At 39.1% G+C, this 27,038-nt stretch overlaps 1 pseudogene; it reads right to left on the bottom strand.

Moving 5' to 3' along the window:
• Positions 1–26,476, bottom strand: part of LOC118653458 — a 51,489-nt pseudogene extending 25,013 nt beyond the window's left edge.
• Between the last annotated feature and the right edge of the window lie 562 nt (positions 26,477–27,038).

The raw sequence follows: 27,038 nt of genomic DNA on the forward strand, positions 1-27,038 counted from the left end.
ATACAAATGCAACCATTTCTGGATACTTATATTTTTATTCTGCTACTTTACTGAATTCATTTATCCATTCTAGTCATGTTTGTTTGTTTGTTTTTTCATGGAGTCTTTAAGGTTCTCTATATACAATACTGTGTCATCTGAAAATAATGACAGTTTTACTTCCTCCTTTCCAATTTGGATTGTTTCTTCTTGTCTGATCACTGTGGTTAGGACTTCTAGTACAATGTTAAATAACACTGGTGAAAGCAGACATCCCTGTCTTGTTCCTGATCTTAAGAAAAAACACTTTTAATTTTTCCCATTGAGTGCGTTGTTAGCTGTGGCTTTCAAATATATGGCCTTTATTATGTTGATATATATTCCCTCTATTCCCAATTTGCTGAGAATTTTTATCCTAAATGGGTGTTGGATTTTGTCAAACACTTTTTATGCTTCTATTGATATGATCATATGATTTATATCCTTCATCCCTTCATTTTATTTATGTGGTGTATCACATTTATTGATTTGTGTATATTATACCAACTTGGCATCATAGGAATATTTTTATTTTGTATTTTATTGATTTTAGAGAGAGGAAGGGATAGAGGGGTAAGATGTGAGACAGAAACATCTCATTGTGTATAATATTTTTTATGTATTCCTAAATTTGGTTTGCTAATATTTTTTTGAAGATTTTTGCGTCTATGTTCATCAGGGATATTGGCTTATACTTTCCTTTCTTTGTAGTGACTTTATCTGGTTTTGTAATTAAGGTAATTCTGGCCTCACAAAATAAGCTTGATTGTCATTCTTCCTTGTGAATTTTTTGGAATTGTATGAGAAGTATAGGTGTTACTTCTTTAAAGTTTGGTACAATGAACCTCTGAAGCCATCCAGTTCAGGACTTTTGTCTGTTGAAAATTTTTGGAATACTGCCTCAGTTTGATTAGTTGTAATCAGTCTGTTCAGATTTTCTGTTTCTTTTTTATTCTGTTTTGGGAGATAGTATGTTTCTAGGAATTTATCCATTTCATTCAGATTGTCCAATTTTTTGGCATGTAGTTGTTTATAATATTCTATTATAATCCTTTCTATTTCTGTGGTATCAATAGTTACTTCTCCTTCATTTCTTATTTTATTTTTAATAATTTTTTATTGTTGAAAGTATTACATATGTCCCCTTTTACCTTTTATCTCCCATTGACCCCCTCCAGCCCACCCTTACCCCTACCCCAGGCCTTCAGCACCCTATTGTCTGTGTCCAAGGACCATGTATTATGCATACAAGGTCTTTGGTTGATTACCACCCATCCACCCACCCTCCCCCCACCTTCCCTCTGAGATTTCACACTCTGTTCCATGCTTCCATGATTCTGGATCCACTCTGTTCATCAGTTTATTGTGTTACTTAGATTTCATATATGAGTGTGATCATGTGATACTTGTCTTTCTCTGACTGACTTACTTCACATAGCATGATACTCTCCAAGTCCCTCCATGCTGTCTCAAATGGTAATATATTTTTTTTTTTTTTTTTCTGCTAAATAGTATTCCATGGTGTAAATGTATCACAACATTTTATCCACTGGTCTACTGATGGACACTTGGTCTGTTTCCAGATCTTAGCTATTGTAAATTGTGATGCTATGAACATAGGGGTGAATACATTATTTTTGATTGGTGTTTCAGGTTTCTTAGGATATATTTCCAGAAGTGGGGTCACTGGGTCAAATGGAAGTTCCATATTTAATTGTTTTAGTAAACTCCATACTGTTTTCTATAATCGTTGCACCAGTCTGCATTCCCACCAGCAGTGTACTAGGGTTCCCTTCTCTCCACATCCTCGTCAGCGCTTGTCGGTTGATTTGTTGACAGTAGCCAATCTGAGAGATGTGAGCTGATATCTTACTGTCTGGAACTTAGGTTTTTTTTTTCTTACTAGAAAGTAAATATATATGATAGATGTGTTAATTAATTCAATGGAGGAAATCCTTTATTAATGTGTATGTATATCAAGTGATCATATGCACTTTAAATATGTTTCTATTTTGTCAATTATACCTCACTAAGTTAAAACAATAAAGTATTTGTTATAACTGTATTATATACAGACCTGACAGATTTTAAAAAGAAACAAATCAAACTTGCAGAGATGAAAAACATGGCCGCAATGAAAAATATACTGTAAATTATTAACAACAAATTTAATTATAAAAGAGTCATGATCTTGAATAGATAGCAATAAATATTATATAAAATAAAAAATCAAAAGTGTAAAGAACAGAAAATGAACTTTAGGAAAATTTCAAGTGACTTAATCTGTATGTGGTTGGAGTTTTCAAAGAACAGGAAGAGGTTAAAGAAAAAAAAAAGTATTTGAAAAAAAACCTGCCAAATTTGAGGTAAACTATAAAGCTACCAATCCAAAAAGTTCAAAATCAACAATAAAAATAAACATGAGGAAAACTATAACAAGTTTACATGCATTACTAATGCCTTGTTTAACTATAATTTTCATCTTAAAATAAGAACTTAAAATAGGAAATGTTTATTATCTTAAAGTTTCTTTGGATTATGATGCAATGTGCAGTTTACCTTGTAATTCTGGCTCATGGTTTTCACAGGCTTGAAATCAAGATGTCATCAGACCTGCAGTAATATCACGGTTTGAATGGAGATGGGTCCTCTCAAAAGTTCATTCACACAGATATTGAAGGACTCAGGTCATTTCTGATTGCTGGCCTGAAGCATCAGCTCATTTTTATACATGATTCTCTATAGCAGTGGTTCTCAACCTTCCTAATGCTGTGACCCTTTAATACAGTTCCTAATGTTGTGGTGACCCCCAAACATAAAATTATTTTTGTTGCTACTTCATAACTGTAATTTTGCTACTGTTATGAATCATAATGTAAATATCTGATATTTAGGATGTATTTTCATTGTTACAAATTGAACATAATTAAAGCATAGTGATTAATCACAAAACAATATGTAATTATATATGTGTTTTCCAATGGTCTTAGGCAACCCCTGTGAAAGGGTTGATCGACCCCCAAAGGGGTGGCGACTCACAGGTTGAGAACCGCTGCTCTATAGGGACACTCATGACATGGCAACTTTCTTCCCCCAGAGCAAATGAGTGAGTCAGCAAGTCAGGGAAGCACCAAAGGCAAAAGTCAGTCTTCATGTAACCTCGTTTAAAGAGCAACATTTTATCAGTGTTGTCATATTCAGTTTGTTAAAAGTGAGTCACTAGATCTAGTTTACAATGTAGCAGAGAGAATTGCACAAGAACATGAATATCATCAATAGAAACCATTGGGAGCTATTTCTAGAGGCTGACTACCAGATGAGGCATGAGTACACAGGGAGGCTTAATCAAACTGTTAAAATATCAGTGCTAAAGTAAAAACCTTAAAGGCAGTAAGAAAAATACCACATTACATACACAGGAAAAAAAAGATAAGAAGTGGTATAATATTAATGAAGGTTTAATATTAGAAATGCAATACATTTATTTCACTGTATTAAAAACCAAAACAGGGGATCCAAAAAGGCTGAGGAGTAGGTAGAAACTACAATCGCCTCCTCCCAGTGTCAAACTAAATTTGCAACTAAATTATAAAGATCAGTCAACCTGAATAACTAAAGATTAGCTGGACAAAAGTCTTTTGACAACCAAGGATCTACAGAAAAAGCCACAGAGACTGGTAGAAAAGGCAGAGACATGGAAAGGGCTTGCCCCACTTTCATTTGCAGCCTGTGAGAATCCAAAGGGATATCTCAACTGCAAAGTTCCCCCCTGAGGTGTGATATTTCTCAGAGTTCTCAACCTCATGTTGGGCTCCCCTACACAAAGCACCAGAGCTAAAAAGAAGAGCCAACATAATCTATATATGTAAAAGTCTAAGCAACCAAGCGACCGAACTACTGAACTACCAGACAACCAGCTGGTCACTATGATGCACATTGACCACCAGCGGGCAGATGTTCAATGCAGGAGCTGCCCCCCAGTTGTCAGTGCACTCCCATAGTGGGAATGCCACTTAGCTGACTGATGTGCCAGATGTCGGGCTCACAGCTGGTGAGCACAACTGCAGCAGCGCTACTAAGCAGAGCAGTGGAGGCAACAGGTCCATCGGGGCTGGGATGAGTGGGAGTGGCGTGGTGCCCAGCCTGGACTCAGGCTCCTCATCAGCCGCCTGCTGCTTCGTGCACTATTACCTCCCTTGGGGGATGTTGGACTGCCGGTTTCAGCTAGATCCCTGCAGATTGGGCCAAAACTGGTAGTCCGACATCCCTCGAGGTTTGTGAGAGGGCACAGGCCAGGCTGAGGGACCCCACTGGTGCACAGATCCATGCACCAGGCCTCTAGTATGACTATAAAAACCAGCAGGGACTCTGTTTGCCAGGAAGAGACTGGACACTCCTAGAAACCCAGGCTCCCTCTTTTTTAAAAAATATGTTTTTATTGATTTTAGAGAAAGATGTAGGAAGAGGGATAGAGAGATAGAAACATTGATGAAAGATGGACATTGATAGGCTGCCTCCTTGCATACCCCGTACTGGAGGATTGAGCACACAATAAGGCTGTGTGTCCTTTGACCGGGAATCAAACTGGTAACCTGGTTCATGGGTTGATGCTCAACCACTAGCCACACTGGCCGGGCCCAGACACCCTCTTAAAGGGTCACCACACAAAATATTGATCTGGGTCACTCACCCATGACTCTGGTGGAAGGAAGGTGACTCAGAGAAAACTGGAGTCATACAGAGAAGATCTGGGTTATATGGACCTGCAGAATGAACCAGAGGGTCAGACACAAAGATTCTTGTGCTGAGTCTCAATCCCACACTGCTCACAGATACCATCTTTCCTGGGTCAAGCACTACTCTCCATATAGCACCAGCCTGAGGGAGTGCACTTACCCCATCTTCTCAACTTTCAGTGGCCCTATCCTGCCAAGTTCATGCCCCACAGACATGTCTGCTGGCTGCACCCATGGTATGCTTTGTCTTGAGAAACACTTAAGGAGATCTGGGCAGTCTCAGGGATTGTCAGAGACTTGGACAAAAACTCAGTTGTATGGCCCTGTAGTGAAGACCATTACTCCCCTGATGGACCTCACTGGCACTATCCTCCAACAAAGAATTCATTAGCCCCATTCTCCTGAATCCTAATGGTCCCATCTTATAGAGTTCACATCCTGCAGAAAATTCTTCTGGGTGCACCTAGCCTGGACCCACATTGCAATCTTTCTTGGGAAACTCTTATAGACATTCAAGCAGAGATTGAGTTTGTGGATCTGGAGTGGGGATCAATGCCCCCTGCAGCCTGACGAATGTTGTCCTCCAACAAGAGATCTACTAGCTCCATTCTCCTGAATCCCAGTGGCCCTACCCTGCCAAGATTACACCTTGCAGAAAAGTCTACTGGCAGTACCTGACTCAGACCCTCAGTACACTCTGTCTTGGGCAACACTTGAGGACATTTGAGGCAAGCTAGGAATTGTTGAAGACGGGCAAAGATTGAGTTGTGTGGCTATAGAGAAGGAGACATTTTTCCACTGGTGCATACCTGGCTGGTGTTATCACTCAACCACAGACCCACTATCATCATCTTTCAGATTCCAGTGACCCTACACTATCAATCTGGTGACCTTCAGAAAAATCTGCTGGCTACATCTACCCTGGAACCAAGGTGTGCTCTTTTTTGGGAAGCACTTGAGGAGATGCAGGTGATCTGAGAGATTGTCCGAGGCTGGAGCAGAGTGTGGATGAATAAAAGGCTACATGAGAACCTAATAAACTCAGGGGAGGCTTGCATGGCAGTCTTGCAAACTCAAAGACCTAAAGTAACCACAAAGGATGGTCTGAAATTAAAACTTTAACTAAAAGTAGTTATGATGGGTAGTCACATCCTAGGCCGGTATTTTGCCTGACAAGGTCAATCTTTATCTTAATTGAGCCTCTTGTCTTTTTGTATCTATGATAACATAGATAACATATCCTTGAAATGTCAAGGTAACTTGTAACTTCCCTTGTTTCCAGACCCCTCAGGGTACAACCAAATGCCCTGTGTGCCAGTAAAGATACCACAAATTTTGTCATTGTTATTGTTATCATGTTAATTGTTGACTGTTAACTATCCTGTACTCACCTAAGTAAAAGAATTATGTGTCTATCATTTTACTTTATATTCAATCCCAGAGGCTTCCCCCCTTTGCTTTCTCCCGCCTCTCTAATCTATCACCAATGGATTTCATGTTACCCACCTACATCTCCTCTTTTGATTGTAATGTATAAAAATAGGTGTAAAACTGCCATTCTCTGGAGAATTATTCCAATCCATTGAGATTCTGCTTCCCAGAAATTGTTGACAGTTTGGCTCAAATAAACTCACAAAAATTTTTTACAGGTTTGTATGTTTTTACATTAACAAGAGACTGAGTTGTATGGTTCCAGAGTATGGACCATTTCCTCCCCCACTGCATTTCTGAACAGTATCTTCCTCCAAGAGGATATCCATTAGCCCTGTCCTCCTGACTCCCAGTGCCCCTTCCCTGCCAACTTCATGCCTTGTGAAGAAGACTACAAACTGCAAGCAGCCTGGACCCACTCTACAGATTTTTTGGAAAGGCTCTTGAGAAAGCCCAACAGGTGCAGGTCTATCTCGGGGTGCCTTATGCCTTTTGCTGATCTGTTCGTTGGGCTCAAAGCTATTGGTGGCCTATCATGGTACACAACTTGGCCTCTCCCATGCACACCCACCCTCAGAAGAGTCAGCCACACACAAGATTGCTTTACCAAGACAGGTAGCCCAAGGCTGGTTACAAGCAGTATCTGATATTGACCTGAAATAAAGTCTCTTCCAAGAGGCCCCAGAAAAAAACACAATGGTAGCAAGCTTCAGACCACACCAGAGCAAACCCAATTGTCAACAAAAGTGGAACACCCAAAGGAAGATCCCCTGAGGTACCAAACACTGTTGGAGCAATTTTGCTTTGTGGGGGAGGGGGTCAGTCCCAACACAGCAACTTGTAAAGTATAGTCGAGGTTGATCCTCATAATCAGCCAGCTTGAAGGTCAACCCCACACATGAACAGGCCAACAGCAATTAAGACTTAACTACAATAGAGAGGCTCACGTAAACTACACAAGGAACATTCCTGGAGCACTCAGGTCAGGAGATCCAAGAGACTGTGCGACTGACCCCCACAAGAAACCTACTATATAAAGCCAACACATGACCGACAAGCACAGCCCTACCTGGTTTAGCTCAGTGGATAGAGTATCATCCTGTGGACTGAAGGGTCCTGGGCTTGATTCTTTTCAAGGGCATGTACCTTGGTTGCAGGTTTGATCCCTGGCCCTGGGTGGGGCACATGCATTAGGCAACCAATCAATGTGTGTCTCCCACATTGATTTTTCTCTCTTTCTGTTTCTCCCCTTCTCTTCCACTTTCTTTAAGTCAATGGGGAAAAATATCCTTAGATGAGGATTAACAACAAAGTTTGTATTAAAAAAAAAACAGAGATTGAAAGGCAGAGCAATTATAACTGATACACAGAAACAAATATAACGAGCAACTAAAATGGAGAGACAGATAAATATGAACCAAATGAAAGAACAACAGAAAATCCCAGAAAAATAACTGAATGTAATGGAGGCAATCACGCTTGCCAGGTACAGAGTTCAAAAGAATGGTTATAAGGATATTCAAGGAATTTAGGAGAAGAATGAATGAATTCAGTAAGAACTTAAGCAAAGAGGTCAGAAACATAAAAAACATAAAAAACATAAAAATGGAGATAGAAATCATAAAAAAGAACTAGTCAGAAATGAAGAATACAATATCTGAAATGAAGAACACACTGGAAAAAATCAACAGCAGGCTACATGAAATAGAGGATCGAATTATTGGAGTGCAAGTTAGCAAAAAATACTCAACCAGAGCAACAAAAAGAAAAAAGAAAAGAAAGAAAAAATGTCTAAGACAATGGTTGGCAAACTGCAGCTCGTGAGCCACATGCGGCTCTTTGGCCCCTTGAGTGTGGCTCTTCCACAAAATACCGACTTCTGCGCATGGGCCATGAAGTTTCAATCGCACTGTACGTGCGCGCCTGCATGTGGTATTTTGTGGAAGAGCCACACTCAAGGGGCCAAAGAGCCACATGTGGCTTGCGAGCCACAGTTTGCCAACCACTGGTCTAAGGGACCTCTGGGACAACATGAAGGATAACAAAACCCACATCATAGGTGTTCCAGAAAAAGACAGAGAACAAGTGATTAAGAAACTATTTGAAGAAACAATGATTGAAAACTTACCTAACCTGTGAAGAAAAAAGACACAAAAGTCCAGAAAGCACTTTCATATGTTTGTGTGTTTTTTAGGGTTTTTCTTTTGTTATAATTGTTTTCTAGTTTCATATCATTGTAATTGGAGACAATTCTTGAAATGATTTCAATTTTCCCAAACAAGATGAATCCAAAGAGGCCCACACAAGGACACATTATAATTAAAATGGAAAATATTAAAGACAAAGAGAGCACCTTAAAAGCATCAAGAGAAATAGTTAGTTACCTATAAGAGAACTCCTGTAAGACTTTCAGCTGATGTCTCAACAGCAACAATTCAGGCCAGAAGAGATTGGCACAAAATATACAAAGGGATTAAAAAAAGACAAGGATATACAACCAAGTCTACTCTACTACTCTACCCAGCAAGACTATCATTTAAAACTGAAGGAGAAATAAACAGCTTCCCAAACAAAAAAAAAGCAAAAGAAGTTTATCGCCAATGAATTAATGTTACAATAAATTTTAAAGGGACTTCTTTAAAAAGAAAAGAAAAGAGGGAAATACTTATTAAGATTAAAATGGCAATAAGTATGTATCTATCAATAAACATTTGAAATGAGTATCAATTAAATGCTCCAATCAAGACCCATTGTCTACAAGAGACCAACCTCACAACAAGATACATAAAACCTGAAAATAAAGGGATGAAAAAATATGTTTCATGCAAATAGAAACCAGAAAAAGCCAGAATAGCAATACTTATACTGGTATCAGACAAAATGGACTTTATAACAAAGGCTACAGCAAGAGACAAAGAAGATAATTACACAATAATAAATGGGTCAATCCAACAAGAGGAAATAACCCTTGTAAATATTTATTCCTCCAACATAGGAACAACTAAATATAAGACATTACACAATATGGATTTGATATTTTCAGAGCATTACACCTTACAAGCTCAGGATATACATTTTTTTCAAGTGCACATGGATCATTTTCCAGAATAGGCCACATGTTAGGACATAAAACAAGCCTCAATAAATTTAAGAAAATTGAAATCATTTCAAGAATTGTCTCCAATGACAATGATATGAAACTAGAAAACAATTATAACAAAAGAAAAAACCCTAAAAAACACACAAACATATGAAAGCTAAATAACATGTTTCAAAAAAATTAATGGGTTAATAATGAGATAAAAAAGAAATCAAAAGATACCTTGAGACAAATGAAAATTAGAACACAAGCCAAAATCTATGGGACACAGAGAAAGCAGTCCTAAAAGTGAAACTTACATCATTACTGAACTGGCCTACTGCAAGAACCAAGTAAAAACAAATAAACAATCTAACTTTACACTTAAAGGAAGTAGAAAAAGAAGCACAAAGCTCAGAGTAAAAGAAAGGAAATAATAATAATAATCAGAGCAGAACTAGGATAAGACTAAAAAATAAAACAATGAAATAATGAAAATAAGAACAGGTTCTTTGAAAAGATAAGCAATACAGTGGGACCTTGACTTACGAGTTTAATTTGTTCCATGATGGAGCTCGTAACTCAAATTACTTGTATGTCAAATCAAAAAGTGAACGAGTGAGACACGTGATGCTGGGCTGATGTTGTGGCGTTCATTGTGACGTTCGCTGCGCCAACTAGCGGTGGGGTATCTGAAGTTGGCTCATAACCCGAATTTTAGCTTGCAACTCAAAGCAAAAAATCTGCCGAGAGACGGCTCATATCTCGAAAAACTCGTTAGTCGGGACACTCGTAAGTCAAGACCCCACTGTACTGATAAACCTTTAACCAGACTCATCAACATAAAGAGAGAGAGGATCCAAATAAAATCAGAAATGAAACAGAAGTAACTACTGAGACCACAGAAATACAAAGGATTATAAGAAAATATTACAAACAACTATATGCCAACAAACTGGACAATCTGAACAAAATGGATAAATTTATAGAAATATACAGTCTCCAAAAACTGAATCAAGAAAAAACAGAAAATCTGAACAGACTGATTACAACTGATGAAATTGAAGTAGTAATTCAAAAACTTTAGCCCTAATTGGTTGGGCTCAGTGGATAGAGCGTCAGCCTGCGGACTGAAGGGTCCCAGGTTTGATTCCGGTCAAGGGCATGTACCTTGGTTGCGGGCACATCCCCAGTAGGGGGTGTGCAGGAGGCAGCTGACCGATGTTTCTCTCTCATCGATGTTTCTAACTCTCTATCTTTCTCCCTTCCTCTCTGCAAAAAAATCAATAAAATACATTTTAAAAAAAACTTTCAACAACAAAAGTCTGAACTGGATGACTACATAGTTAATGATACCAAATATTCAAAGAAAACTTAGCACATATGTTTTCAAACTATTCCAAGAAATTCGAGAGGAAAGATGACTCCCAATATTATTTTATTTGGTCATTATCCTACTTTTAAAATTAGGTAAAGATAGTACAAAGAAAAAATTATAGGCCAATAGCCCTGATGAATATAGATGCAAAACTCCTGAACAAAATGTTAGCAAAACAAATTCAGCAGTACATTAAAAAGATCATACACCATGATCAAGTGGGATTTATTCCTGGTATACAAAATTGGTACAATACCCACAAAACAATTAATGTGATATATCACATAAACAAAATCTGAGGGGTGACTGGCAGGGCAATCGATGGACCCCGCTGGCACCTGCCTTGGCTGGCCTGTCACTGCTGCCTGTCAGGGCCTACAGGCTGGCAGCTCCACTGCCTGAATTTGAGCTTGGGAGTACAGACACTGGGAATTGGTTTCCCACAGAGCACAACTGTGCGACCAGACACCACACCCACTCTGGGCAGTTCTGGCTCCGTTGCCTGAATTTGAGCCTAGGAGCACGACACTAGGAATCTGTTTCCCACAGAGCGACTCTCATGACCAGACTCCATGCCCACACAGGGTGGAAGTGACACCTGACTTTGATTCTGGGCAAGCACACATGACAGTCTGTTTTTCCACAGCACAGGAGTGGACCTCCTGCTGACATATGTCGGCTGTGCAACCCAGTCCCCCAAGCAGACCAGGGACATTGATTCTCTGCATGAGAGGCAGCACTGAGCACCAGTGACTTGACTCTGTTTCTCATCATGCACGCCTGGGACCCCTGATTCCCAGTACATGTGCACTAAGAGTCAGTGACTCCAATTCTCGGCACATGCGCACACAGAGACCCTGATTCTAAGCGGGAGGCAGCACCAAGCAATAGAGACTCCAATACCCGATTCTTGGTGCTGCTGGGGGACTCTGATTCCTGGCATGCGCTAAGGGACTCTGATTTTTGGCACACACCAGCGGGGTACCTTTTTCAGCATGGCGCAGGAGGGGTTCCTGATACTATGTGCGCACATGAAGCTGCACTGAGCACTGGTGACTCAGATCCTGGGCGTGGCTCCCACCAATCCATGGCAGCCACACATCTTGGTGTCAGAGCTTTTCAGTGACACTCTGGTGGCACGAAGCTCCCACTGCACACGGCCCAGCCCCTCCCCCCCCCCAGCTGGGTGATTGAACCTTCTGGTGATAGTTAGAATGGGGAGACAACAAAACAATCCCCAGAGGAAAGAAAAAGAGAAATCACCAAAAAGGAAATAAGTGAAATGGAGCATACAACATAACAGAAAAATAATTCAGAGTAATGGTTGTACAGTTCATACATCGGATGGACAAGAAAATCAACAACCTATGCAAAAATCAGGAAGAAATAAAAAGTGATATAGCTACAATCAAAAACACGATGGAAGGTTTCAACATAGACTAGAAGAAGCAGAGGACCGAATCAGTGAGTTAGAACACAAGCCCAATCTGAACAGCAACTGGAGAAAAAAAAATGTAAAAGCAGGAGAAGAGCATAAGGGAGCTTTGGGACAATACTGTACAAAGTAACATACGTATAATAAGGCTGCCAGAAGGACAAGAAGAGCAGCAAGGATTAGAAAATCTATTTGAAGAAATAATGACTGAAAACTTCCCTGATTTGGGGAAGAAAAAAGTTACACAAGTACAGAGGGTCCTAAGCAAGATGAATCCCAAAAGACCCACACCAAGACATGTCATAATTACAATGGCAAATGTTAACAACAAAGAGAATCTTAAAGACTGCAAAAGAGACACAGAGAATTAACTACAAGGGATCCCCCATCAGATTATCAAATTATTTCTCAACAAAAACATATCAAGCTAGAAGGGTATGGAAGGAAGTATACAAAGTGATTCAAAGCAAAGGACCGAGTCCAAGAATACTCTATCCAACAAGACTATCAATCAAAATTGAAGGGGAAATCAGGAGCGTCGCAGACAAAAAAGGCTAAGGGAGTTTATGACTACCAAGCCAGCAATGCAATGAAAGAAATGCTAAAGAAAATGCTGAAAAAAAAAGAAAGAAAGAAAGAAAGAAAGAAAGAAAGAAAGAAAGAAAGAAAGAAAAGAAATAGAAAGGGAGGAAGGAACACAGGCATAAAATACAGAAATGGCTACAAACAAGTACCTATCAATAATAACATTAAACAAAAATGGATTAAATGCTCCAATCAAAAGACATTGAGTGAATGGATAAGAAAACATGATTCATATATATGCTGTCTACAGGAGACCCACCTCAGAACAAGGAACTCACACAGACTGAAAGTGAAGGGATAGAAAAACATCTACCAGGGAAATGGAAATGAAAAAAAAAAGCTGGGGTAGCAATACTTATATCTGACAAAAGAGACCTCAAAGTAAAGACCATAACAAGAGAAAAAGAAAGGCAACTTCAAATTCTAAGAGGATCAATACAACAAGAGGATATAACTCTGGTAAACATTTATGCACTCAATGCAGGAACACCCAAATACATAAAAACAAAATCTGGAAGCTATCAGGAGAGACCTTGATAGCAACACAATCATAGTAGGAGATATTAATACCCCACTGGATAAATCCTCTAGACAAAAAATTAGCAAAGGAACATCCATCGTAAATGACTCACTAGATCAGATGGACTTAATCAACATCTTTAGAACATTCCACCCCAAAACTACAGAATATACATTCTTCTCACTCACACACGCGGAATTTTCAAAGATACATCACATATTGGGACCTGGACAAAGTTTCTCCAAATTCAAGAATATTGAAATCATATCAAGCATCTTCTCAGATCACAAAGGCATAAAATTAGAAGTCAACTGCAGAAAAAACAATCACAAAAGTTCAAAGACTTGGAGGCTAAATAACATACTATTAAACAATGAGTGGGTTACCAAAGAGATCAAAGACGAAATAAAAAAAAAAAATCCTGGAAACAAACTAGAATGAAAACACAACAATACAAAAATCTGTACATAGTGAAAGCAATCTTGAGAGGGAAGTTTATAGCTATACAGGCCTACCATCAAAAAACAACAAACAAACAAACAAAAACACAAAAAAACAAAAACTGGTAATAAACCATCTAACTCTGCAAGTTGAAGTCTTAGAAAGAGATCAACAAGAAAAGCCTAGTGTGAATGGAAGGAAGGAAATAATAAAGATCATAGCAGAAATAAATAACATAGAGACCAAAAAATAATACAAAAGATCAATGAAACCAAAAGATGGTTGTTTGAAAGGATAAGCAAGATTGATGAATCTCTAGCCAGGCTCACCAAGAAGCAAAGAGAGAGGACCCATATAAACAAAATTAGAAATAAAAGAGGTGCAATAACAACAAACCACACAGAAATATAAAGGATTGTAAAGAATACTGTGTAAAACTCTATTCCAAAAAACTGGTCAACCTAGAAGAAATGGATATATTCCTAGAAAAATGGGACCTTCCAAAACTCATTCAGGAACAATAAAAAATCAGAAAAGTCTGATAAATATGGAGGTAATTGAAGCAGATGCCTTCACAGGAGAGTTTTATCAAACATTCAAAGTAGAAGTAAAACCTACCATTCTCAGACTATTTAAAATTTTCAAGAGGAAAGCACACCTCCAATCTCTTCCTATGAAGCCAACATTACCCTAATCCTGTGGTCGGCAAACTGCGGCTCACGAGCCACATGTGGCTCTTCGGCCCCTTGAGTGTGGCTCTTCCTAAGCCTTAGGAGTACCCTAATTAAGTAAATAACAATGTACCTACCTATATAGTTTAAGTTTAAAAAATTTGGTTCTCAAAAGAAATTTCAATCGTTGTACCTTTGATATTTGGCTCTGTTGACTAATGAGTTTGCCAACCAAATCCCAAAACCAGATAAAGACAATACAAAGAAAGATAATTACAGGCCAATATCCCTGGTGAATGCAGATGCCAAAATCCTCAACATAACTCTAATAAATCTGATCCAGCTTTACATTAGGAAGATTATACACCATGACCAAATGGGATTTATTCCAGGGATGCAAGGATGGTACAAAATCTGCAAATCAATAAATGTGATATATCACATAAACAAACTGAGAGACATAAATAACATAATCATATCAATTGATGCAGAGAAAGCATTTGATAATATCCATCACCCTTTCTTGATAAAAACTCTCAGCAAGGTGGGAATAGAAGGATCATACCTCAACATAATAAAAGCCATCTATGACAAACTCACAGCAAACATCATACTCAATGGGCAAAAACTAAAACCATTTCCCTTAAAAACAGGAACAAAACAAGGATGCTCACTCTCAATATTCCTGTTAGACATAATATTAGAAGTACTAGCCATTGTGATCAGACAAGAAGAATAAATAAAAGGCATCCAAATTGGAAAAGAAGTAAAACTGTCCTTGTTCGCAGATGACATGAATTTGTACATAGAAAACCGCAAACACTCCATCAAAAAACTACTAGACTTAATAAATTAATTCGGCAATGTAGCAGGATACAAAATTAACACCCAGAAGTCTATGGCTTTCCTATACACCATTAATGAACTCACAGAAAGAAAAATTTAAAAAAAGCAATCCCATTTATCATTGCAACAAAAAATTAAGATACCTAAGAATAAACTTAACTAAGAAAACAAAGGACCTGTACTCAGAATATTTCAGGACACCACAAATAGAGATAGAGGAAGTCATGAACAAATGGAAGAATATACCATGTTCATGGATTTGTACAATCTACATCATTAAAATGTTCATACTACCCAAAACAATCTATAAATTCAATTCAATCCCCATTAAAATATAAACGGCATACTTCAAAGCCCTAGAACAAATTCTTCAAAAATTCATCTGGAATGGAAAAGACCCTGAGTAGCTGAAGCAATCTTGAGAAAGAAGAAAAATGTTGGAGGGGTCACAATACCAGATATCAAGCTATACTACAAAGCCACTGTTCTCAAAACTGCCTGGTACTGGCACAAGAATAGACATATAGACCAGTGGAACAGAACAGAGAATCCAGAGCTCAACACAAGCCAGGATGCTCAATTAATATTTAACAAAGGATGAAAGAGCATACAATAGAGACAAGACAGTCTCTTCAATAAATGGTCTTGGGAAAACTGGACAGATACTTGCAAAAAATGAAACTAGACCACCAACTTACACCATACACAAAAATAAACTCAAAATGGATAAAGGACTTAAACATAAGATGGGAAACCATAAAAGTCTTAAAAACCATAAAAATCTTTGGTGCCTAGAAGAAGCCATAGGCACCAAAATAGCAGACATTTGTCATAGCAATATCTTTACTGATACAGCTCTTAGGGCAATGGAAACTAAAGAGAAAACAAACAAATGGGACTACATCAAAATAAAAAGCTTTTGCACAGCAAAAGAAACCATCAACAAAACAACAAGAAAACCCACTGCATGGGAGAACATATTTGCCAATGTTATCTCCTATAAGGGTTTAATCTCCAACATTTACAGGGAACTCGTACAACTTAACGAAAGGAAGATAAACAATCCAATCAAAAAATGGGCAAAGGACCTAAATAGACACTTTTCAAGAGGACTTTCAGAAAGTGAAGAGACATATGTAAACATGTTCAAAGTCACTAATCATCCAAGAGATGCAAATCAAAACAACAGTGAGGTACCATCTCACACCTGTCAGAATGGCTATCATCAACAAATCAACAAAGGACAAGTGCTGGAGAGGATGCGGAGAAAAAGGAACCCTCCTTCACTGCTGGTGGGAATGCAGACTGGTGCAGCCACTGTGGACAACAGTATGGCGTTTCCTCAAAAAGTTAAAAATGGAACTTCCATTTGACCCAGTATTCCCACTTCCAGGACTATATTCCAAGAAAACAGAAACACCAATCAAAGTATATGCACCCCTATGTTAATATCAGCACAATTTACAATAACTATACTTTGGAAACAGCCTGAATGTCCATCAGCAGATGAATGGATTAGAAAACTGTGGTACATCTACACAATGGAATGCTATGCTGCTATAAAAAAAAGAAGGAACTCTTACCATTTGCAACAGCATGGATGGAACTGGAGAACATTATGCTAAATGAAATAAGCCAGTCAATGAAGGAAAATACCACATGATCTCACTCATTTATGGATAATAAAGAACAGTATAAACTGATGAACAAAAATAGATACAGAGGCAGAGAAGCATAGAACAGACTGTCAAATTACAGCAGGAACGCTGGGGCGGGTTGGTGAGTGGGGAGGTAAGGGGTCAACTGAAGGACTTGTATGCATACATATGAGCATAACCAATGGATGCAAGACACTGGCGGGGGGGTGGAGGGCGGGGAGGGGCGGATGAGGGCATGTGCCGGGGTGGTAAGGGAGGCTTGGGAAAAATCAATGGGGAAAAAAAGGAGACACATGTACAACTATTTGTAATACTTTAAACAATAAAATAAAATTTAAGAAAATCTTACTATTTATGATAGCATGGACAGATCTAGAAGGAATTATGCTAAGTGCAATAAGTTAGTTAGCTACAGGCAAATACCATATGATTTCACTTATATGTGAAATCTAAGGTACATTATAATTGAACAAACAAAACAGAAATAGACTCATAGTTACTGAAAGCATACTGATGGTTGTCAGAGGGGCATAGGGTTGGGTACTGAGTGAAAAAGGTGATCAGATAGAGAAGTACACATTAGTAGTTATAAAATAGTAATGGGGATGTAAAGTACAGCATAGGAAATATAGTTAATAATATTGTAATAACTATATATGGTGCCAGTTGAGAACTGGAAATATCGGGGGGGGGGGGGGCACTTTGTAAAGTATGTGATTGTCTAACCACTGTGCTGTGCACCTAAACTATTACAAAATAATATTGAATGTTGAGAGTGGCTGAAAAAATTATTTAAAAAATGTATGAAAAGCTATTTGAATTGTTTACAATTACAAAACAAAACACAGCTCAATAGTAAAAATGTGAATACCTAGAATATATATATATATATATATATATATATATATATATATATATATATATTTAAATATATTTTATTGACTTTTTTACAGAGAGGAAGGGAGAGAGATAGAGAGTTAGAAACATCGATGAGAGAGAAACATCGATCAGCTGCCTCCTGCAAACCCCCAACTGGGGATATGCCCGCAACCAAGGTACATGTCCTTGACTGGAATCGAACCTGGGACCCTTCAGTCCGCAGTCTGATGCTCTATCCACCAAGACAAACTGGTCAGGGCAAGAACATATATTTTTTAAAGAAACTATTGGCATTGCTCAGGGCTCTCCAGAGCAATAAACCAATAGAATAGATGTATATATTATGTGTAGATAGATAGATTTTTATTTTAACAAATTGGCTCACATAAAAAAAAAAAAACATTGGCTCACACAATAGTAGAGGGTGACCAATCCAAAATCTGCCAGGTAAGATAGCAGGCTGGAAACCCAGGGAAGTGTAAATGCTGAGTTGAAGTTTAAAGGCAGTCTGTTGCAAAACTTTTCTCTCCCTTCTGGAAAGTCAACCTTCCTCTATTAATGCTTGAAATGATTGAATGAGTAAGCTCCTTTACTCAGTCTACTGATATAGATGTTAATCTTATCTGAAAAATACTTTCACAGAAACTTCTAGAATAATGTTTGAACATTATCTGAGTATCATGACTTATTCAATTTGACATTTAAATTAACCATTGTAATATATAAGTTGACAATGAAAATATGCTCTACATTATTAATAATCAATAAAAGGGCTCATTTAAATAACAATGAGATACTAAAACACATACATTGCAATGACTAAAATTTGGGGAAGGTGTGTGATTGTGAATAGGTAAAATTGTTTGGAAAATGGTGAAATTTTGTTTCCCATGTGCTAGAAATTCGACTTTAGGTATCTATCCAATTGAAATGTATATACCAAGAAGAATGTACAAAAATGTTCAAAACACTATTATCCTTTTTCAATTTTTTCCTTTATTGATTAAGGTATTACATATGTGTCCTTATTCCCCATTGCCCTCCACCCCCTCATTCATGCCCTCACTCCCCTGGTGTCTGTGTCCAGTCCTTTGGTTGATCTCTCCCCCTTACCCCCATCCTCCCCTACCTTCCTTCAGAGGTTTGATCTGATCGATGCTTCTCTGTCTCTGAATCTGTTTTGGTTCATCAGTTTATGTTGTTCATTATATTCCACATATGAGTGAGATCATGCGATATTTATCTTCCTCTGACTGGCTTATTTTGCTTAGCATAATGCTCTCCAGTTCCATCCATGCTGTTGCAAATAGCAAGAACTTTTTATTGCAGCATAATATTCCATTGAAAGCACTATTATCCTTAAGATGTCTAAACTGGAAATGACCAAAAAACCATCATCAATAGTAGGAATATACAAATTGTGGTATATTTCTAAATTAAATAATTTAATGATAGTTAATGTCATAGCATGCATAAATCTCAAAAACAGAATTTTAAACAAAAATTTCATCACAAAGAATATATAAGGAATCTAATGAGCAAACTGAACTAATAAGCAAAATAGAGACAGATTCATAGATAGAGAGCAGGTAGACAGCTTTGGGAGGGGTAGTTGGTAGAAAGAGGAGGGATTGAGCAAAACAAAAAAAAAAGTAAAAGAAAGAACTCATGGGGACAGACCACAGTATGGTGATTTGCAGGGGTAAGGGCTGTGGGAGGAGATGGAAGAGGATATAGGAGAGATAAATGGTGATGTAAATAAATTATATATACCTACACTAATAAAAGAGAAACATGCAAATTGGTGTCACTCTGCTACACCCACCAGCCAAAGAGAGTGGCTATGCAAATTAACCCAACAAAGATGGCAGTTAATTTGCATTCACAAGTGTGGAGAGAGAAATGAAGACTACTGAACATGGCGGTGGCCATGGAGCTGGAGAGAGCAGGAGGCTTGGGTTGCTCCTGGCAACGGAGGAAGCCAAGCTTACGGCTGGGCCTGGGATCCACTCAAGGAGGGGCTGGGGGCCTGGGTCGTCGGGGGTGACCCAGGTTTCCAGCTAGCCCTGGTCTCTGCTCAAGGAGCTGGGGAAAAAAAAGGAGGGGCTGGGAGCAGCCAGAATGGAGAAGCCAAGCCTCGCTGCTGCGGCAAGACCAAAGGCCTGGGTTCTGGGTGCCGGAGGAAAACCGGTGCCGGCAGCCAGGGGAAGGAAGGCCTATTGCGTGAATCTTTGTGCAACGGGCCACTAGTATGTATGTGTGTATATATGTACTAGAGGCCCAGTGCACGAAATTTATGCACGGGGGGGCAGAGGTTCCTCAGCCCAGCCTACACTCTCTCCAATCTGGGACCCCTCGGCGGATGTCTGACTGCCAGTTTAGGCCCAGTCCTGCAGGGATCCCTCTCACAGTCCAGGACTTGTGGTTCCCAACCACTTGCCTGCCTGCCTGCCTAATTGCCCTTAACTGCTTCTTCCTGTCAGCCTGATCACCAACTAACCACTCCCCTGCCAGCCTGATTGATTCCTAACTGCTCCCCTGCTGGCCTGATCGCCCCCACCTTCCCATCGCTGCCAGCTCGGTCAACACCGACTGCCCTCCCCTTCCAGCCCAGTCGCCCCTGATTGCCCTCACCTGCCAACCTGGCCTCCCTTAACTGCCCTCCCCTGCAGGCCATCTTGTGGCTTTGGACGCCACCATCTTTGAGGGAGTGGCAGTCAATTAGCATATTCCCTCCTTATTGGCTGTGGGCACCACCATTTTTGCTATAGCATGTGGGTCAATTAGCATATCCCCTCTTTATTAGATAGGATATACTAGAGGCCCAGTGCATGAAATTCACGCACTGGGGGTGGGTCTCTCAGCCTAGCCTGCCCCCTCTCACAATCTGGGAGCAGGCCTAAACCCCAGTCTGGTTTCCCTCTGCAGGCTGATCAGGGGAAGGTGCCACCCCCATCACCCTGCTGCTGTTGCCACTGACAGCCACCAAGGTGTTTTTCTGCAGGCTGATCAGGGGAAAGCGCCACCCACATGCCTCTAAGGTGTTTTTATCAACACTGACTTCAGTCCCTTCACCACGAAAAAATTACAACTTTCTCTAGGCATTTTCAAGATGTCTCTTTCATAAAATATGACATTTCTTTTTTTCTCTCTCTTTTTTTTTTTTTTATCCTCACCTGAGGATATTTTTCCATTGACTTTTAGAGAGTGTGGAAGAGAGAGGGAAAGACAGAGAGAAACATCAATGTGAGAGGGCCACTTCGATTGTTTGCCTCCTGCATGAGCCCTGACCTGGGCCCCGGTCAGGGACTAGCCTGAAACCTAGGCACATGCCCTTGATCAGAATTGAACCTGGACCCTGCGGTCCGTAGGCAAAGGCTCTATCCACTGAACCAAACTGGCTAGGGCAGGATATGACATTTTTTAGCCTCTCCAGCAGCGGACCTTCTTTTTTTTTCTCCAGGAGTGAGGTGGAAAAACCCTAGATCACCTTCTTGGATTTTTATTACTAAACTTATCAAGAACACTGAGAGTGACGTACAGGGAGCTTAGCCAATGAACTGTAAAAAAAGGTATTTCCTCTACAGCTCACGTGCAGAGGTGGGCCTGCTGGGGTGCTGTCTCCTGGGGGCAGTGGCAGCCTGGGCACACACACCCTGCCTCTCTGCTCCTGCTCCCAGGCCTGCTGGGTGCTCTCTCCCTCTGTGGGCTTGCTCTGCCTGCTCCCTGCAGACCTGCTCTTCACTGTGGCACTGGTAGGCCCTGCTCCATCCTGTTCTCTGCGGGACTGCTCCACCATGCTCTGTGGACCTGATCATCGCTGCAGCGACTGGCAGGCCCTGCTTCCTGTTCTCTGAGGGTCCTTCTCCACCCTGCTCTCTGCGGGCCTGCTCTGCCCTGCTCTCTTTGGACCTGCTCTTTGCTGCGGCACTGGCAGGCCCTGCTCTTCGCTGTGGCACTGGCAGGCCCTGCTCTGTCCTGTTCTCTGTGGGCCTGCTCTGCCCTGCTCTCTGTGAACCTGCTCATTGCCTGCGCCATCCATGGCTTGCCTCACCATGCAGCAGTCCCCTCCCCCCCATCTGCATGCGCAGCCTATTAAGAGGTAATATGCAAATTTGTTCAGTCGTGACTGTTACAACATCCCAGACAAATTTGCATATTGCATCTTTATATATATAAAGATTGGGCTAAAAAAAGATTGTAAGATTGGGTTAAAAATAAATAAATAAAATAGAACAAAGGCAAAAATACATTTTCTGCATTATTGAATTCATTCATATAAATTTCAAGCAACAGAAAACCTGAAACTAAATTATTGTGCTTAGAAGTACATGCTTAGATTGCGAAACTCTAAGGAAACAACAACAAGGAAGTGATTACTATACAAGTAAGCAAATAGTTATCTTTGAGGGATGGAAGGAGTGGTAGTGACAAGGCAGGGATAAGGAGAGATTCTGTGGGGTTGCCAATGTTTTATTTTTTACCTGGTTGGTATTTTCACAGGTATCTTTCATTTGTAATGACATCAAATTATCTCATCCAATTTTTCTTCAGTGAAATACTCCCAACACTGAGCTATAATTTTCATGCACTGTTCCATTTATAGGCACTCTCCAGGATATTCAGATGTCTTCAGTTTCTAAGAGAGTAAGTTATAGCCATAACTGTTCAGGCCAGCAGTAGTTGCCAAAATGTTTCTCATTGAAAAACATGTGTAAATCACCCCTTTCTTTCTCTAAGCACAGACTCCTCCTCATTGCTATATTAACCTATAAAAGAGACTTTGACAACTGATACCCCTTATCTCTGCCTACTTCATGCTCTAATCGCTTATCAGAATGTGACAAAAGTCCGAGAAGCCCAAGGGTCCTCTCCTGGTAATTAGACAGCACTACTAGTATATCCCAGGTGTGTTACATTAATAGATACACTGAAAGATTCAAAAAGGCCATTTGAGAGTTTATCCTCATAGTCTAATTTTCTCAGTTCAATTTTCCTATAAATTCTCATCTCTTTTTCCTGAGTAGTCACCATATGTTCTATTTCCTTTTACTTATGTTGATATCTATTCTCAACAAGATGTTATAATTGATAGTTCTGTGAACTCACTTTCAACCATTTTTAGAAAATTTTAAAATTTGGAATGTGCACCACAAACTTTCATCTTTTGTTAGGTGACTTCATGTTCTTTTCATATTCCTTCTGTGAGCTTAAATAATATGGTTTTATTTCATTTTTAAAAATTTATCTTTATTGTTGAAAGTATTACAGATGTCTTCTTTTTCTCCCCCATTGACTCCCTCCACCCTGCTCCTGTCCCCTCCGAAGGCCTTCCCCATACTATTGTTTGTCCATGGGCTATGTAAATATGCATATAAATTCATTGGTTAATCTCTTACCCCCCTTCCCTCTTGATTTTTTTGTTCATTAGTTTATTTTGTTCATTAGATTCCTTATATAAGTAAGATCACATAATGCTTATTTATCTCTGACTGCTTATTTCACTTAGCATAATACTCTCCAGGTTCTTCCATGCTCTCTCAAAGAGTAATAATATATTTATTATCTTCCTCTTTCAGAGAGATCAAAGTACATCATAATGGAAAGTTCTGATAGTAATTTAGAGAATTAGTAAGTATATAGAGAAGCTAAAGCTTATACTATGTTTAAAAATGAAATAAAAAATCTGCAGCACTATTGACATGGTCAGAATATGCCTAAATAGTAGTTGTTTTTGTAAATCTTTTGAAAGTGCTTTTAAGGGCTAGATGTCAGAAAAATATGAACCAAGTCTCCTCTTACTAGTTGAGTTGTACTGGGAATTTCTTTCAATGTCTCTGAATAAGAGTTTCCTTATCTGTAATGTGAAGACAATAATATCTATAATTTTTGAAATGTTTTGAAGATTATTGGAAGACCATATAAAAAATACCTAGCACAGTATCTATTAGCATTAAGTAGATGCTCAATAAATATTTGCCTATATTCAATTAGAACTGTGAATTTGGACAAATTATATTGATTGAGGCCAAACTACATCTCTTGTTCAAAGGTGGGTGTCCACATTTGAAAATTCTTGTGAATTTAAGTTAACTTTAGTGTGTCATGTAAGATAGAAAAACATCTATAATAATAAAAGCGTAATATGCTAATTACACCGAAGTCCTTTTGGATGACCTTCCAGGTGAAGATGGGGTTGCGAGGGAAGCCCAAGCCCCAGGTGCCTACCGGTGCCAGAGGGAAGCCTGGTTCCTGGGTGCCTGCCAGCAGCTGGAGGGAAGCCCAGGTTCTGGGTGCTGGAGGGAAGCCTGGGTACCGGGTGCCAGAGGGAAGCTGATGCCAGCAGCCAGGGGAAGGAAGGCCTACTCCTGCATGAATTACATGCATCGGGCCTCTAGTTAAGAATATAAGCCAGTCAGAGAAAGATAAATATCACATGATCTCACTCATTAATGGAATATAATGAGCAACATAAACTGATAAGCAAAAATAGAACCAGAGTAAGAAGCATTGAACAGACTGTCCAACCTATGAGGGAAGGTGGGGGTTAAGGGGGAAAGAGATGAAGCAAAGGACTTGTATGCATGCATATGAGCATAACCAATGGACACAGATGGGGGGGTGAGGGCATGTGCTGGGGAGTGGGAATGGTTGGGGAGAGGTCAAGGGGAGAAAAAGGAGACTTATTTACTAATATTTGTAATACTTTAAACAATAAAATAAAATTTTTTAAAAAATAAATAATAAAACATTAAAAAATAAAATGAATGCAGGATTTTATATTAAATTATTAACTCCTACAAAATCACTTTCATGTTTAATAATTTCAGATTAAAATAATTGTAGGTTAAGACTCTGATATTCTGTATTATAGTTATAAATGTTGGTTTTGAATTAATTAAAAAATATTATTAATCTTCTTTACATATAAATTAAGACATTATGTATCCTAGAGGTTGGAGTAGATTTACCATGTATTTTTTGTACAGAAAAAAAGTGAAATAATTTCCTTTTTACTACAAAATTACCTGATTTCTTTGTGATTACTGGAAAATTATTTTAGATCAGGAAATTTTTTTTCTTGGACAGAGCTTTACCAGATGTTTCAGTGGAAATCTACAAAAACAAGCAAACAATAAAAAACACATTAATGGTTAAGCATTCCTTGATCTAATCATGCACTTCAGACAAGCAAACATTTATTTTGTGCCTCCTACATACCAGGTATTATACTAAGCTTAATGTATATGAAAATTATTTTATGAGATGAAACTGTGACAAGAAAGTTTAGGGCTTTGACTTGTGTTTTTGTAACACCAAAAGAGCAAGAAAATCAGGTACCTTTTGGTATGTGGGAGTAATAATTGGACTTTTGCCTGCCATTCCAAATCAGGTACCTAGTGATAGTGGTTGTGGTAGGGATAAGTATGAGAAGGAGTGTTCAGAATTCTACAATACTCTTGAGTATTTACATATGGAAGTGATTATTTGGTCAATAAACAGTTTGTTTTATTGACAAAACAACAAAATCAACAAACAAAACAAAAAAGTAAATGTGTGTTTTTCCCTTATTGAAATTATCTGGGTTTTGTGGGGGTTTTGTTTGTTTGTTTGTTTGTTTTTTGTATCACAAAGGTTCAGATAGACATAGGAGGTTTTGCTCTATTTTGGTTTTTAAATAAGTATTTTTCCTATTTCACTGCTGTCTCACCTGATTTAAAAATAAGACTAAACTGAAACAAAGGCCTATATTTTCTAAAGGCAATTGAAAGAATTTATTCAAAAAATGAAAAAGTTTACACTCTAATTTTATTTTAAGAGTTTCATAAGCTGTAAGGGAATGTTTTATAAAGAAAGACAGACCCTAGCTGGTATGGCTTGGTGGATAGAGCGTCGGCCTGTGGACTGAAAGGTCCCAGGTTTGGTTCCAGTCAAGGGCACATGCCCAATTTGCAGTCTCGATCCCCAGTGGGGGGCGTCCAGGAGGCAGCTGTTCAGTGATTCTCTCTCATCATTGATGTTTCTATGTCTCTTTCCTTCTCCCTTCCTCTCTGAAATCAATAAAAAATATATTTTTAAAAAAGAAAGACAGATACATAGTACTCAGTTCTCCTTTGATGAGTGTGACGAGGTACACTCATCTATTGCCACTCTGTTTCTACCCAAAAACTTTGCCTAGATACCAGTTTCTGGTCATCATAAACTTCCATTCAGAGCAACACAGTGTTTTCTGGGCTCAGGACTACCCTAGTATCCCTTTAAAATGGTATTTAGCCGAAACCGGTTTGGCTCAGTGGATAGAGCGTCGGCCTGCGGACTGAAAGGTCCCAGGTTCGATTCCGGTCAAGGGCATGTACCTGGGTTGCGGGCATATCCCCAGTGGGAGATGTGCAGGAGGCAGCTGATCGATGTTTCTCTCTCATCGATGTTTCTAACTCTCTATCTCTCTCCCTTCCTCTCTGTAAAAAATCAATAAAATATATTTAAAAAAAAAATGGTATTTAATTTTTGTAGTGTCCATAAATTTATACATTCTTTGCCATTTGTTTTCCATATACAGCACCATCTGCTCCTTAGATTCCCAAAGGTCTGTTTGATGTGTTTTACCTTCCATTCCAGAAAAGTACCAGTTGTGCTTCCAGGTCTCTGGAGTACCAGCAGGAACACACAATTTTTACCAGTAATGGCATAATGAGACACATCACACGTTCCTAACAACTGAGACTCTTGCCTGCCATTCCAAAGTGATGTACGCTGCCAATGAGTCAAGCACCTGATATTTACAGATTCTATTCTCATCGTGACTGCTTCCCAGGAGTATTGTAGGGAAAAACAAACAAACAAACAAACAAACTCTGGCAGAGGTTTCATCATATTTTCTTATTTATTTGAAAAGTTGTCATTTCTAGCCCTGGTTGATTTTGCTCAGTGGTTAAAGCATCGGCTTGTGGACTAAAGGGACACATGTTTGATTCTGGTTAAGGGCACTTACCTCAGTTGCAAGCTGGTCAGGGCATGTGTGGAAGGCAACCAGTCAATGTGTCTCTCTCACATGGATGTTTCCTCTGTCTCTCCTCATCCCTTCCATTCTCTCTAAAAATCAATGGATAAAAGATGAGGATTAACAACAAAATGGTCATTTCTACATACCTTGTCTTGTGACAGACTAGTTCTGTAGATACCATTCAGTTTCTCAGAAAGGAATCTGGAACCATTTCAGTCAAACATTGTTAATAACCCCAGGCAAATTGGAATAAGTAATGTTAGTAATACATGAAAAGAAGCTCCAAACTCTGTGAGCTATAATTATCCCTCTGGCATATGCTGGATTAGTCATTCATGTATTTTCAGTGTGTAATGA

The sequence above is a fragment of the Myotis myotis genome, unplaced genomic scaffold (genome assembly GCF_014108235.1).
Source record: "Myotis myotis isolate mMyoMyo1 unplaced genomic scaffold, mMyoMyo1.p scaffold_m19_p_4, whole genome shotgun sequence".
Taxonomy (NCBI): domain Eukaryota; kingdom Metazoa; phylum Chordata; class Mammalia; order Chiroptera; family Vespertilionidae; genus Myotis; species Myotis myotis.